At 38.4% G+C, this 15,112-nt stretch overlaps 1 long non-coding RNA gene across 1 annotated transcript; it reads right to left on the bottom strand.

The window, feature by feature from the left end:
* Positions 1 to 223: 223 nt before the first annotated feature.
* LOC106904752 (uncharacterized) lies at positions 224 to 11,113 on the bottom strand. Its single transcript, XR_001414976.2, has 3 exons — positions 10,136 to 11,113; positions 6,862 to 6,954; positions 224 to 1,269 (listed from the first exon to the last, which is right to left on the bottom strand). It is a non-coding gene; the product is annotated as an uncharacterized LOC106904752 (long non-coding RNA).
* Between the last annotated feature and the right edge of the window lie 3,999 nt (positions 11,114 to 15,112).

The raw sequence follows: 15,112 nt of genomic DNA on the forward strand, positions 1-15,112 counted from the left end.
GTGATCAAGATTTGCCCTTGAAGTTTATTAAATGGGTAATACCACACTGGAAATGTTTTTTTTGTTGTTTTTTTTTAGGTAGAGGTTAGTCACAAAGAAAACCTCAAATGAAATCACAAGAGCTGTGTACAAAGTATGCTTTTCTGGTTTGAATATATATTACAGACACCTTTAAGGTGTAATAGGGGGAATTGTTGTAACCCTCAAATAATGTGACACTGCAAAAATGCATTTTTTTAATAAACAATTATTTTTGTTCTCACATCACTTAAATAACACTGAAAAATAGTAAATTAAAAAAAAGGGACCCTGCATAAGAGTGGGATGTCCCACTCTGACTGTCTTACAGTGACAGAAATTCAAAGAGGGAGGTGTCACTCAACACAATCAAGAAAAAGAAAAGAATATTTTTAAATCTCAGAAACAGTATGAAAATATTTTTGAGTGTTTTGGACACCGCATCTGCTGTATATTTCGTCAGCTTCCTGATCATTAAACAGATTTCGTTTGCATATTTCCAGCCTGTGGCTGATTTGTGGTAACTTTTACTTACAGCAGCGAAGAAAATAACTAAGTCAATCCAACGGATGCAGCTGGTCAGAGAGGGGAAAAGTTTACAGTTGGCAACTCTACGTTTTCTTGATGTGCTGGTAATGAGACAGGGTTGTTTTGGTGGGGTTTATATGTGCTTTGTGGCTGGAAGGAGAGAAATCTGGCAGAGGACACAGTTTCATAACTCTGTATTGACGTCCAGCAAACCCCTGTTATAATTTGTGGTTAGAAAAGACCTAAATTAAGAGAAAACTGTCATCCAAATTGGAGAATGTTAATGAAAATTCATAAATCTGTGCTAGGAAAAAAGTGGCACATAAAAGCAGGAAGATCAATGCAGATAGTGAAGAGAGATTTTTACAGAAGAACATGAAAAACAATGAAAATCCAGGAGGCAGAGGTGGAAAATGACAATGAACTAATCATAGGAAATGTGGTACAGCTGTGGCAGGTGGAGAGGAGGGAAACTGAGGAAGACTAATAAATAAATACAAAAAAAGAGAGTATGCTGAGCTCCATTATTCTTGGAGCTTACTGTAAAACATTTAACTTGTCATGTCTTTTTGTTGTCAGAAGTCATTCGAGCAAAGAGGTGACAATGGATGACTGCAGGGCAGATGCTTAGTCAGAATTTGGAGAGCAGATCCGTGCTAAACAGGTCAATCCGCTGTAGAACCGTAGGCCCGCGATTATCCCAACTGGCTGCTTGATTTGGGTCTAAGAAGAAAGAAAGTAAATGGTCATGGCTCTTTTGTAATTTATTGTGGGCACACAGACAGAACAATAATGTTTTGTTAATGTCTTTCAGTGCGAGAGAGCAAAAGCATATTTCAGACAATGTGTCTTCTGGGGATAAAATTTTAATTAAATGTCCTTACTGGACATTATCCAAAAGACAATTGTGCAGAATTTTAAGCAGCTTTGCTGAGAACAACCAGCTTTAAGCATTAAAAATTAAAATAAAATGTTTGAGAACTCAGTGTGAAGCAAAGACCCACATTTGACAACTTTATTGCAGTTTTTCAGAGGGGAAAAAAAAATAAATCTCATTCTGAATTTTAATTTATGCAATATTTCATGTATTCCTAAAATCCAGGCCCACAGCAGGACTGACCCAAAAAGCAACAAAGCTGACCCACATTTTGAGAATTAGGTCACAAAATCCTTCTGTCTTGCTCGGAAAGCATCGGAGGATCTATCGGAGCACAATGAGGAGTTACGTAATTCTGGCACAGATAAGAAGACAACTAAATCTAATTAGCACAAACATTAGGAATAAAGAAAACACTGATAAGGACAGTAATGAGTTTTTTTTTTTTGGACCTGAACACATAAAATATGAGAATTTTCCTCCTCGTAGCTTAAAGGATCACACATCTTTTATTGATAATATACTGCTTAAGATGGTTTAGAAAGTAATTGCGATAGTGGGTTGATACATCAAAAATCTGCGCGCCTATTTCCCAAGTGTGATGTTTTTGGATTTCTGTTCTGCGTGTGTCTGACTCAGCCTCTAATAGACACCCAATTTCATGGAAATTAAAAGGATCGCTTCCTTTTGAAATGTAAATCGGGTATGTAGATTTAGGACGAATCAAAATCGGCCTCCCTCGTTGATTCGTAGTTAAATAAGCTTCTCAGGACCAGAGCCGCTGTGCTGGCTGCCGACTCCAGATTCAATAAGGATCGGCGAGAACTCCCAGACTGCTTTATTGGCGAGGAGGCGGCATCACAATTACTGTTTCGACCGAACGTAGTCATGTTGGATAAATCAGAATATCCGTCTGATTAGGATTGTTTGTCCCAATTAAGAGTACCTTTTGAAATGAGTTTGTCAATTTAATGAATGTGAGTGTACGTACTGCACTGATGAATGTAGCTTCATTCATCAGTTTTTTAAACTGAAAAATTAAAATGGTTTCAGTTTAATTTTATATTCCGAGATGTTACAGGAAAATGATTTATTTCACCAGCTCAGAGCAAAAACAATGTCATAGAAAAGTTTGTTTTGTTTTTATAGCTTCTATGAAATTACAACTGAACATCCCAATGTCTGCAATGTCTGCAAAAGTCCAGCCTTAGATGAGTCGGATTAAAATTACAGACAAAACAATCCAGGAAAAAGATAAGTAAAACAAAACCATTCCAGCTATAATCTAGAATGTTGCAAAAAGTACTTCAACTTCAATTTCTAGCTGAAATTATTTACTTTGGTGTCGACATTGTAAGTTATCTGCCGTTTAATTTTTGACAGAATTTATTTACCCATAAAAATGCGTTTTCTTTCGTTCATTTCTTCTTTTACTCCAATTATCTTTGCACTGCTTTTGCCTTTGTTCTTTTGCTTTTCTGTATTTGTTTCTCTTCCATTATTGATTTATGCTTTTCATTGTGCAGCCAAAAGGAAACAATATTTGTTTGTTCTGGATCAAACAAACAAACAAAAAATCCCAAAAGCTGAACACATTTTGTGATCTTGCTGCTCTTACAGATGCCATGTTTTTGTTAATATTGTTAATATGGAGAGTCTTTCTCCATATTTACAAGGTATAAACAATCTATCATGGCAAAGAAAAAAAAATCATAACTCCTTTGGAGCTCCCTAAAAAATCTGCAAAAAAAAATGTATATCATGAAATGATTTCCTGTGAAAAGTCTGTGAAAATAGCATAGGATGTTTGTGTTTCACAAAAAATAAAAATACAATCTGCCATTTGTGTGTGTGTGACTCTTCATATTCTTGTCATGTTTCAATGTTTGCTTGCAGTGAGTAGACAGCCGGCTCACAGTGAAGTGATTCCCCAACCAGACGATTCAGTGCGATTGTCTGCTTGAATCCATCAGTGGTGATATTTTATTTTCGCAAGGTTTACCTCTGTCACTCACAGTGTGACTGCGCAAGTATATTGTCTGCACGTATCCTCGAAGTGATTCTGTAAACATGCAAACTGCAGATTAATTATTGATCCTAATACATCAGATTTTAGTCATAGAACAAAATCTGAATGTAGAGGAAGGCATTTAAAATTTAGCCTTGGGTTCTCCTGACCTCCGACTTGAACAGATTTTATATTCAAGGTCTGGATTTTATGCGAAGACGTCCTCCAGGGATCCTCACTGCCCTGGCTATAAATTAAACACCCTTCCTTTTTATGTCGAAACAGAAGTCAGAATGTCAAAAAGTTGCCAGCACTGTTCAGGGTGTTCTGGAAAAATGGGTCAGGTATAATTTCTCACTTTACTAATGAACTCCCTGCGCTCTGAGCGTCACACCTGTGCATTCAATTACTGCAGCGAAACAGGGAAGGAAATCCCAGCAGCGTGAGTCCAGCCAGCCGGCAGACGCTCGGGTGAAGCCAAAGCAGCAGTAGCAGCATAATGTTGCAGATTTTTATTATAAGCAGGGTCCTAATGTACCAGGTTTGAGCGGGAAGAGTCCCAAAGGCAGATTACATTGCCAGTTTTTGTCTAACCTGTCGCAAGATAAGGCATTTCATTTATGCATTTATGTATTTATGCATTACGCTTTCTCCTGTTGTTACTATATAAATGTATTTGAAACGCTGCAGCGCAATTTGCATTCAAACATAGCTGTTTTACCTTTTGCTTTTCCATTTATTTTATATCTAAAATATTTTCAATTTATTCTTATTCTTATTATTATTATATCCCAATCATTTGGGAGATGAGATTAAAGCAGCTTTGCAGAACAATGCGTGCCGGCAGCACCGGTCAGTGTCACGCATCGTTTGGTGTTTGTCATCAGGATGCCACTGTGACGATCCTGTGGCGACACATGCACTGTAAAAGTGATGAATGATTGATCTGATCCACGTCTAACACAGCCGCAGTTTCTCCTACATGAGTAATGAGGTCCTCTGTGAGGTAGAGTTTATTTTAAACAACTCGGTGTTTGTTCAGTCTCTCCTAACTCTTTCATCTGCTTGTTGGCCCTCCTCTCCTGAGGATTTGTTATCTGTGGAACATGCCGCTGGACAAGGATTGTTTCCGATCGGACACGAGCCACGCGTCCCCGCAGAGGGCCGGGATCGGATGCTAGGCCACGACTTGTGGTCAGCCAAAGATTATCTGATTATGTTTGAGTTTTGCACACCAAGTGTAACCGTACTGACTCTGAGAATGATTTGTTCGCTCTTAAGAAGGAAAGTCAATTTTTGTCGGATAATTGGGTTTGGAAAATATTCCAACAATTCCTCCCAAGTATACATAAATGTCTGGTACTTTCTGATATATTCACCTGCACATTTATCAGCTGAAAACATACACTTAACTTCAAGTTTAGTTTTCAGATTTTAGCCAAAAACTTTACAATGCCTTACAAAAGCACATATAGCTCCTGAGTATTTGTGTGTTTTGTCATCTTACAACAACCAACAGCACATCACATCATTGTGATATGTGGTTTTCATTTCACACTGTGAAGAAGTTTAAGGTCTATAAGTACTTTGGTTAAGTACTGCATGTTTAAGCCACCCAGATCCGATAAGCCAGACTTCACATCATAGAGTTTGGGGCTTTGTCTGGTCCAGTAGGTGGAAATAACTCATTTATTTTGAGGGGGAAACTGCTTCAGGAAAGAGATTATGTGCCCGAGAGGCCCAGTGGCTTGGAGCACAAAGCATGAAGCAAAGTGGGTTTCTTTCACGCCGTCTTCTTTGTTCTCAGTAAATCTAGTCTATGTTCACTTACAATTTTTAGAGAGGCAAACAAAGGGGTAGAAAGGGGGTAGATACAAAAAGAAAAACTGGTTTAAAGATTTAAAGAAATACACAATGACTAGAACATAGGAGTGAGTGAAAGTCACTTTAACATAATCTAACATAACACTTAAAACAGGCTTGATTCAAAAATTTGTCATGCAAGCAAATCTCAGTCCTGTTTGTGTAATTTCTTACATTTCTTCATACACCTCAGACTGTCTTGTTCTGCTCCTTTTCCCCTCTAATCAGCCCCAATCTTATTGGATTGCCATTGAATTAAGTGGCAATTTCAGGCTGTGAGAATGTTATGTGGCTGCAAAACCTTTTCTAATCCAGGCATGCAATTCCATGAATAACATTTGTGGAACCCTAACTTTCAGAAAAGTCGTTACATCTTCCTTTCTGTCTTAATTTTCCTGTTTTTGCCTCTTCTTTTTAACGTCTTCTCATCTCAAGCTGTACACCACGGCCCCATCCACTGTGTGTGGATCTCAATGTTCAGCCTGCAGATGATTGCAATATTCTTCTCATGCAATGCTGACAATTAAGACGAGCTCCTGGAGGGGGAAGATGTATGTGCAGACAGCAGCTGTCTGATTTAGATATATCAGTGCTATTAAAACACTTCTCATGAACAGCCCTGTCCTTCAGTTCTGCTGCCATTTTAATCTGCTGTCTCCACAGCAGACAGGAAGCAACACAGAGGGAGATTTGGTTTCCAAGAACGACTCCTCTAATAGAGCTACAGATCCTGCATGGTAATGATGTGGATATGTAGAGTAAGATTAATTCTGTGCATTTTTATCCATAGATTGATAGGAATGTTAATCTAATCAGTGAAATGCTACCTGTTTTCGTCGATCAAACATTTCCTTTAAAGAATTTATCTAATTCTAAATGAAGGCCTGGAAATTTTTTACCATAGCTGCCGCTCTCTTGTCTCAGTTCGATTTGCGGCTTGGTGCCGGATGCTAATTTAATAAAAACACTGCCAATCAAATTTTCTATTTTCCTCCGTTGATGGTGTGACCTCCCTGTAAATAAGAAATGGGGAAGGGGTCACTGGCTCGTCTTTCAGTCCGTCACTCGTGTGAGCAAGTTCGGTTGATCAGCCGCCACCTCAGCCTTGACAAGAAAACTAGGAGCTGGCTGGTTTACAGTCTGCAGCTGCGATGCAAATTATGGATTTGTGTGCCTCGCTGACAGTTTTATTCTCACATTTCCTAACAGATTTCAACATTTCTTAACAAACCACTTTTCAGGATTTGAACCTGTGAATGCATTTTGTGGGAATACTTGAAGTAAGGATATGCAACACGTTGGAATGAGAGCAGCTCTAGCAGATTACTTTTATAAACAGATTCTCAAATATTTTATAGAGATTCGGTTTTTTTAAGCATTACTTTCTGTCTAGCATTCCACATGATTATTATTGTCAACAGATCTTAGCTGAGCTAACTTTTCTTATAAAACAGCTCTTACATGAACGGTTGTGATTATTATGAGACTAGATTTGTAATCATTCGGAACTGGTCCTGCTCTAAATAACCATCGTGTGTGTGTCAAACGTGTGTGAATCCCAGAATACCTTGCAGGTGTGTTGGTGTGTCAATCGGGTCAGACGAGTTCCTTTCTTCTGCTGACATTCATTAGCGACCTCTGTCACCTCAGGCCACCTTTTCTAAAAATGGCCAAACAAAAGATGGTAAAATAAGCTTTCCACACAGGTAGGAAACAAGCTATATGTTCACAGACCTGTTTGTTTTGTGAGCATAGAATATATCAGATTTGGATTACAATTTCATAAACTCTTCAATTTTGGTCCACTGTCTATTTGAGGGATTAGGAATTAGTTACAATAGGCAGGATTCTGATGTCTAGTAACTTATATTTATATAAAAAACTCAATTCATACACATCAAATATGTTTCTTTAAACTGTTTTGCACATGCAGAAATATAGCTTTCAAAGAACTACATGTTTCATATTCTAGAGCCAAAAAATATCTGCACAGACTTTACAGGAAATCACTTATTTCAAAACACAGTTTTCCAATGCAATAAAGTATTTTCAATACATTCCTCTCTAAAACAGAAATGCTATTACCACATCTGGATTTTATGTTAATGTTTTTTCTATATTATTGTGGTGCTATTTAACCATGAGTAAAACAGAGATAAGATTTAGAGAAAACTGACATTTTCAGATGCTTTGATACACCGCAGTTTTCACAGTTTTTGACATGAAAATTAATTTTCCATTTCTGCAAATTAAGCTCAAAGTGGCCTTTCAAGAGAAAATGTTTAAATCCCCAGGTGGGTGCTGGTCTATTAGGTTTCCAATAGTTATTTTATCTATATATTTAATCTTTGCATTAAGAAATCACATTCAGATTTGCTGTAGCTACTTTTTGGGGGGTTCGTCTCTGTTTCATGCATGAATACAAAAGTTTGTAGTATCATCACCACTTTCCAGGAAAATTTGACTGCATACTAGACTTCTTTCTGCTGTAACTCTCTCATGCTTTTTCTACAATTTTCTAAGTAAAGATCACAAATAAAACAAGAAGATCCAACACTCTAGCTGCAACAATTTTACTTACAGTAGACTCTAACCCCATCCAGCACAAACAACATTAGTTTGGCCAACCCAGCACTAATAATGTTTGATAATAAAAATAATAAAAAAGAAAGAAATTCATTATGTTTCTTCCAGAGAGCTTCTTTGTATCTGAAAAGCAATTCTTCACCTGAGGAAAAATGACAAGATATCCTAAATTCACATAAAATTTGCTACAGCAGAACTATCTCCTTTGTTCAGCAGCGAGCACTGAGCCAGATTACGATCCCATGTATAAATCAACCTGCTGTGACTCAACCTGGACACACTGCATGGATTCACCTTCTGCATACATGTAGGGCCATCATCTCAGCTATGCTCACAAAATAAAAGAAGAAACCAAATGACAGTGGGGGAGGAAAACACCTGATGACTCAAAAAGAATCCTTCTCTATCAGCTGTCAGAGCTGTAAGCATAACAGTATAATAATCTGACTTTGAAGCTGTTGACCACTGATAACAGAACTGGGATCATTCTGCTGGGATTGCCGTCTAATTTTCCTTTTGGATGATGGATACATGTTTGAATGCACATGCCTTTGTGAATTCATTTTAGTGGCTTGTTCATTCTTATAATAAGTTTGAACATGACAACAACAACGAGACAACACTACCAATGGGACTTTGAGAGTATTGTATTTTTTATGAGCTTCTCCGTGTGTATATGCTTGACGCACCTGAGGATATGTCTCTGTTTTCAGTCTTAGCGATGTTTAGCAGTCCATAAGCTTTCACCGTTTCCAGACGCTAACCCTAAAAAAGGCTAAAAAAAAAATCCAGGCTCATACTATTTTTTTAAATTTTCAAATCTTTTGATTATTTGTTGTTTTTTTAATGGGTAAAATAATAAGCTGGCTGTGACTGGATCCTCCTGATGGCAGTTTTAGTGTCACCGAACGTCAATGATGATTGACAACTCTGACCTGTCTCCTCCGATGATCGTCAACGACCAGGATGAGGCATAGAATGCCTCAGACCAGCGAAGATATTTCTACTGAGTGAAACTAAATTTATGATTGCCGGATCAAAATGTTAAGATGCTCAGAGCAGCAGAATACCCCAACAGATGAAACTTTATTTTTCCCTGATGCAAGCTCACTGCCTGATCTCAGACAAAAAGATCTGAAAAAAACTCCTTTGATCATTTTAATTGTGGTGTCAAATTATTCCTTTACTTTTTATCTCATTTTTCATTTCTCAAAAGAGTAAATAATTTGAAGACATGAAGGTCCAAGGGTTGTCATACTCAAAGAGAGTTAAACACTAAGCTCAATGCAGGTTTAGGAAAGGTTTATTAGTATTTTTCTCTAAATAATGATCCTAACTTTATATGTTTATTTTTTTAAGGTTAATAGAAATACATCAACCAATCAGAACCAATAATACAGTTATGTGTTAATTATAATTGTTTTTTGTTCATTTAATATGTCCTTTTTTCTGAGTAAAAAAAAACGTACATTTTCAGGAAAAACACCTGTAAAGCTCTTCAACCACTGCAACAAGTTTCTACCTTCAAATCGAGGGATTTTCCCCATTTCATGCTTTTCTCCTTTTTTCAGTCTAGTCCAAAAAGCACATCACACTAAATAGGGTTTTTTAAATTGTCTTTATGTCTGACTGCATCAGAGACTGACCTGTTAGCCCTGTCACACTCTACTTGACCAGTGTGTAAGCAGCGTTTTGCCCTTTCACCACCAGACAGGCACCCGGTGATCATATTCAACGTTGCAGAGCAAAAAAAAAAAGAAAAAAAAGATTGCAAACTGTGGCAAGAAAGCTCTGATGAGGATTTCTAAAGATTATTAAAGTAAGACAACTCAGAAAGTTGTTACTGTGATGTATTGCCATATAAATGAGAGCTGAGCACTGGTGGAGCTTCTTCCTAATAACGCCGAAACCCTTCGAAGCAGCAGGATCCTTTCTCACTTTCAGATTTTACATGCCACGTGTCAAGTGTTGCTGCTCGACACATTGTGATTGATTACCCCTCTGCCATCTTATTCATTATGGATCTACCACTGCCTGCACCTGAATAGTAATGACCCTGATAAACAATTAAAATCTCTGTTTGCAGCAAGTGCGCAACACAACGTGGGCAGCAAGGGTGAAGGTTACATTAGGCCTGCTAATAAAGGCAAAACACTATAAACTAATGTATATGATTAACTTTCTCTTGTTTAACCAACCCTGTAGTTTAACATATTTAATTTTGAATTATGCCGTGCAGCCTTCATGCGTCTCACCTGGCTCATAGGACAAACAATAACAATGGCCGCCACGCTTGCCAAGAAGAAACTCGTGGGAGACGATCATCACTTTAGTGACACACACTCCGTGTCAAGCCTGACTGATGGTCACACTGGAAGGAAATCACTTAGACCAACACAGATTCCCACAGCAGCTCCGTCTGCAGTTTAAAAAGCAGTTGAGTTTAAGCCGCAGCAGACGTGTGTTTCCACAAACACACGTCTCTTTGCTTTGCGGAGGTTGCTCCGGATAGTTTTGCATTGAGTGATGCAGCTGTTCCAATCCACTGACCTTGATTGGCGAGCAGAAGGGAAGCATTACATCCGATCACCTAGGTCCCCGACCGCAGCGTGACTCGGGGCCAGTATCTCAACACAACAGACCCTTTCTGAGTGCTAAGCGGGGACCTGGGGAGAGACTGGGCCTCAGATAACATAATATACACAGCTACTGAGAAGCTCATCCTTCCTGTCGAAGTACCGAATGTCAAGCCTTTCACGCTGCGCAGAAAAGTGGATAGAAAGAAAAATGAGGAGACGCAGGTCACAGACAGACAAAAAAAAAAAAACGCAGTGGTGCAGAGAGGCCACAGCGGCGTGCAGGAGGGATGGAGGATCCTTCTCAGCTTTCAATTAGGAGCCAGTGTCTTTCAGGCGAACCAATTCCCGCACTGAAGCTAGTCCGAGAATTTCATTAAGGTGTGCAGCATCTGTTCTGTACAGTTTCATTAGAGAGGGCTGGGATTTAACCAGAGCCTCTCACATACAGTCTGAATTACAGTCAGAGAGGGAAAACCTCTTGGACCACGCGCCTGTCAGAAATCCTCTGACATTTTACAGATACATAACTGGATTCGAAATCCATTTTGTTTCCTTTGGACTACCTCCCCGGATCAACCCTCGTCCCTCTAAACTGCAAATCTGCCCTCTCTGCGAAATAATTCCTGTCCCCTGTGCGACTGGAAAGCGGCGTAACAGGAAGACAAGGAAGGATGAAACAAACTGAAACTCCCCTGACGGCCAAGCGCTTTTGAAGCTCCCAGAAACTGCCTTGAGGAGGTGTCACAAGCTGGAATGGTGCAGGGAGAAGACAAACAGTACACTGAGTCACATTTATTCCACCAAAAAATCAATTATATAGATACTAAAAATAGCAGGGATGATTTATGATTAGCTTGGTTCTGTCTTAATATTTTTGCAGCATTATTATCACAGCTTTTATTTTCATCCATTACGTTCAATTTTTCACTTCACAATTCTGAGATTTTTGAAAGATAAAATTTCAACAATGTTCAGACATCTCTTCAGATAAGATTGTAAAAACTGAAACTTCACAACGAAGGAAATTGTTATGACAGAATCTTCTCGGTTTTAAAGGTCTACGATCGTGATCGTTATAACACCGATCAATGTAGAAAATCCTCTTTCCTACATTGCCTAAAAGAAACCAAGCCTCTTAAAACTAGACTTTGCAAGTGACTGGAAGCTACGATCGATGCAATTAGTGAGTGGTAATCAATCGGATCACTGAGGCACTCTAAGAGGGTCCACTTAGTGAAAAGAAATCACCAATATTGGCCTTTTCTACTCTAAAAACCCACCCAAAACTGCAGCAATTACCTAAAACTTTTGCTTTGGCCATTAAAGTATGCTGCAGTGATGGAAACAGAGGCGCTATGTAAGGCAAAATTTAACTCATCGTGTTTGTAGGGTGTCAGCCCCATTCTGCTTTTGGTCTTTTCTGGACCCAAAGGCAGACAGTCAATAAGAAGCTATTTAAATCAAGATCTAAATGAAGTTTTCAAACACAACAATGACAATTTCTTCTTTCAAGGTCTTAAGGAAGTTGGGTTTTGTTGTTTCAAATTTCTAATAGTAGGAACAAGATGGAGTAGATGCAGATTAGAGAAAAGTGAAGCTGTGTTTCTCTGGCTTTAATTTCATCGTCCAGGAATTGTGTTGGAGGTCAGGAAGGCGGAGACGAGGACTGCAGGCTGACCTAAGGCGAGGTCAGAGGTCAGACATCTGGGGAAGGGAGCCAGGAGTCCAGGTGAGCCCTGTGTGTGTGTGTGTGGGGTTTCGTGAAAGGATACTGATGGTGCGTGGAGGAGACCAAAGGTTGGACTTGAAAGCACAAATCCATAATGGAAAACGAATGTTTACATGCACCAAATAAAAAGGCAAGTACTATTTTTTCTAACTTTTTATTTAGGTTAAATCAGATGATCTTCTCAATTTGCCAAATTCCAGGATGCAAGAACATTTCAGAGGGTTTTTTTTTTGTTTTGTTTTTGTAACTTTCTTTGAATTTAGATGTACATTTGGTCAATATCAAGGATATTATTTTGTCTTTTAAACTGTATAACTTTAAACCTTTTGGGTTTGATTATCCCTGATACTGATCAAGAAAAATCTCTAAAAAATGAATTTTCTGGCAAATAGATAATAATTTTGAGAGCAAGAGAAGTTTGACCTGACTTGACTTCAGACAATGAGGGGGGAAAAAAAGTGCATGTCTTTTTATTCTGTGCATGTAAATGACTGACATTTGCAGTAGTAAATCACAGACAGCAACATAGCAAAATTGCATAGTAAGTTTTACAGCAACCAGAGGAAGGATCTAACAGATCCTCCTGTGCTGACAGCTTGATGAGCAGATGAAGGTGACGAGTAGGCGCCGCAGCAGATCCGTCACAGAATGAAGGGAGGGGAGGAGGAAGGAAAAATGCTGGAATATGGAAGGGATAACATCCTGGGTGTAATAAATCTGTAGTCAGTCTCACAGTGAACAGAAATGTCTTTAAGATGGCTGGGTCGAGGTGTTTTGTTTAAAGCTTAAGGAGAAACAGGATTTAGAAATTTTGATTAAATTTTGCAACAATCTTGAATTGTTTAAACTGTTTTGTTTGTTTGTTTGTGTGTTTGTTTGTTTTAAAAGTGAGTAACTCATCTTAAGTGGACAGAGGGATTTTGGTTTTGAGAGTCCAAACTTACTGCTGGCTGAACTGAAGTTAACTCCAAAACAGATCTTAAAAGAGCTCAAAATTCAAATATTTTATAGGATTTTAAACAAATAATATCCTGATTTTTACAGTGAATTACTTACTAAATTACTAACATTTAATTTAGTAAGTAGTTCACTTACTAAATTAAGTGAATTACACTTCAAATGACTCCTTTCTCACCTGTCATTTGAGAAAGGTGTACTTTGTGCACGTTGTTCATTTTCCATCAAAAACATCATTTTTCAATCAAATTAATTTTACGTTTGATTCTGCTCATGAAACATTTCAGTCTTAACTGTTCAAGTCTTTCTTGTACAAAACTTCTGACCAGATTAGAAACAAGTCCACATGTGGCCTCCTCGTTCTTTCTCTGATTTAAAATGAGTTTTCAAACCTGCTGAAACGCAACATATTTAAGAGAAAGACCAGCGAGGTGAGCCGTGTTGTCACTGACGATGAGACGCGTCCTGTTAAATCTAGAGGTTCCTAATTAAGGCAGAAAGATTTTACCCCAGAAAAGTATTTGTTGCACCTCCAAATAACATTGTCTGCTCAGAATTAGTGCTGAACCGCTGACAGAAGGGGCGGAACGGAGTCCAGATGGGACCGTCTCTAATTTATAATCACAGGTTCCTGCTCAATCCAATCATCACATATTCATCAGCAGTATACCATCCACCACCTCTGTGACGCCCCACATGTACTCAGTATTCTCTCTTTTCAGATTTCAGTAGCTGTCCTTGCTTTTGATATCAAAACATATGCATATCACGTACTGTACACACGCGGAGAGAGGAATAGCGAACTCTCAGAAGTCGCGGGGTTTTTTTGTTGCGCTTTTGAAATTTCATTGGATTGTTCTGATAAGACCACACAGTCTGCATTTGGGATTTTTCAATTTGAATAGCACAGAATTTACTTCTAAATGAACCAGGAGATGCACACTTTAAAGATCATATACATTTTTGTCATAAAGGCGAATAACAGGTGAGGTCAAAGTGAAATCTAGTATGACCTCTTTGTAAAACTTTTCTTTGCACTGTTGCGCTGGAAGCGCTCTTTATTTTGTGCCACTTAGTGAACTTTACAAGGTAATAAGTATTTATTCTCTGCACGTGGAACGTAATTATACAGGCAAATAGGACTGTACAAAGGTTAAAGCTCTGAGAATTACTTTGGCACACTAGAGTTAAGCTCCCTGCTTAACAATAAGTGTCAACATGCCCTTCAACAGAGAAACATTTAGGAAGAGTATGACACCTATCAAGGTGATTCATCTGCAGAATAGACCAATAGGACGGTGCCAAAGGTGAACAGAAATCCTGTCCTATCCCAGTTGTGTATTGGTAAGAAATTATTAAATGATTCTTTAGTGATGAAATTAGCACAAAAAAAAGACTGTGAAACAAGTCAAACTACTCCCATGAAAGGAGGTTTTATTCAGTACAAAAGGTCAATTTACTTAAATTGGAACCTGTGTCACACGTACGAAGTAGAAATAAATCAACAAACCAAGGCTGAAGTTTGATCTTCAACCAATCTATTTAAATTTGAGGAACATACTACTCTGTGGTTTGGTGTTGTTGTCTGAAGCACAATGAACATAAACCAGAGAAAGAAGATTGTAGTGCAGCTCAAAAAATTACAATATCATGAAAATGTTCTCTCATTTCAGAACGTGAAGCTCATGTTTTGTAGACTTCAGCTCCTTATCTTTCCCCTGAGCTGCAGCCTGTTAACAATCAACCACCTGCTTTTTGTTCGCTAACAGACACTCCAGCATCCCTTTCGGTCTACTTTGTTCTTTGTCGGAGCCTTCTGTTGCCACGTTAGTTCTCTGTTGCAATATCTGCTATCTGGTGCTCCTTTGTGTTCCTTACAAATTGTTTACCTTCTTCGTGATTTGCTCTTTAAGCCTGGCTGCATTTGGGACCCTGAACTCATCAAACAATGCGACAATGACGTTTAG

The sequence above is a fragment of the Poecilia mexicana genome, unplaced genomic scaffold (assembly GCF_051168715.1).
Source record: "Poecilia mexicana isolate PSO_F unplaced genomic scaffold, ASM5116871v1 scaffold_12, whole genome shotgun sequence".
NCBI classification, from domain to species: Eukaryota; Metazoa; Chordata; class Actinopteri; order Cyprinodontiformes; family Poeciliidae; genus Poecilia; species Poecilia mexicana.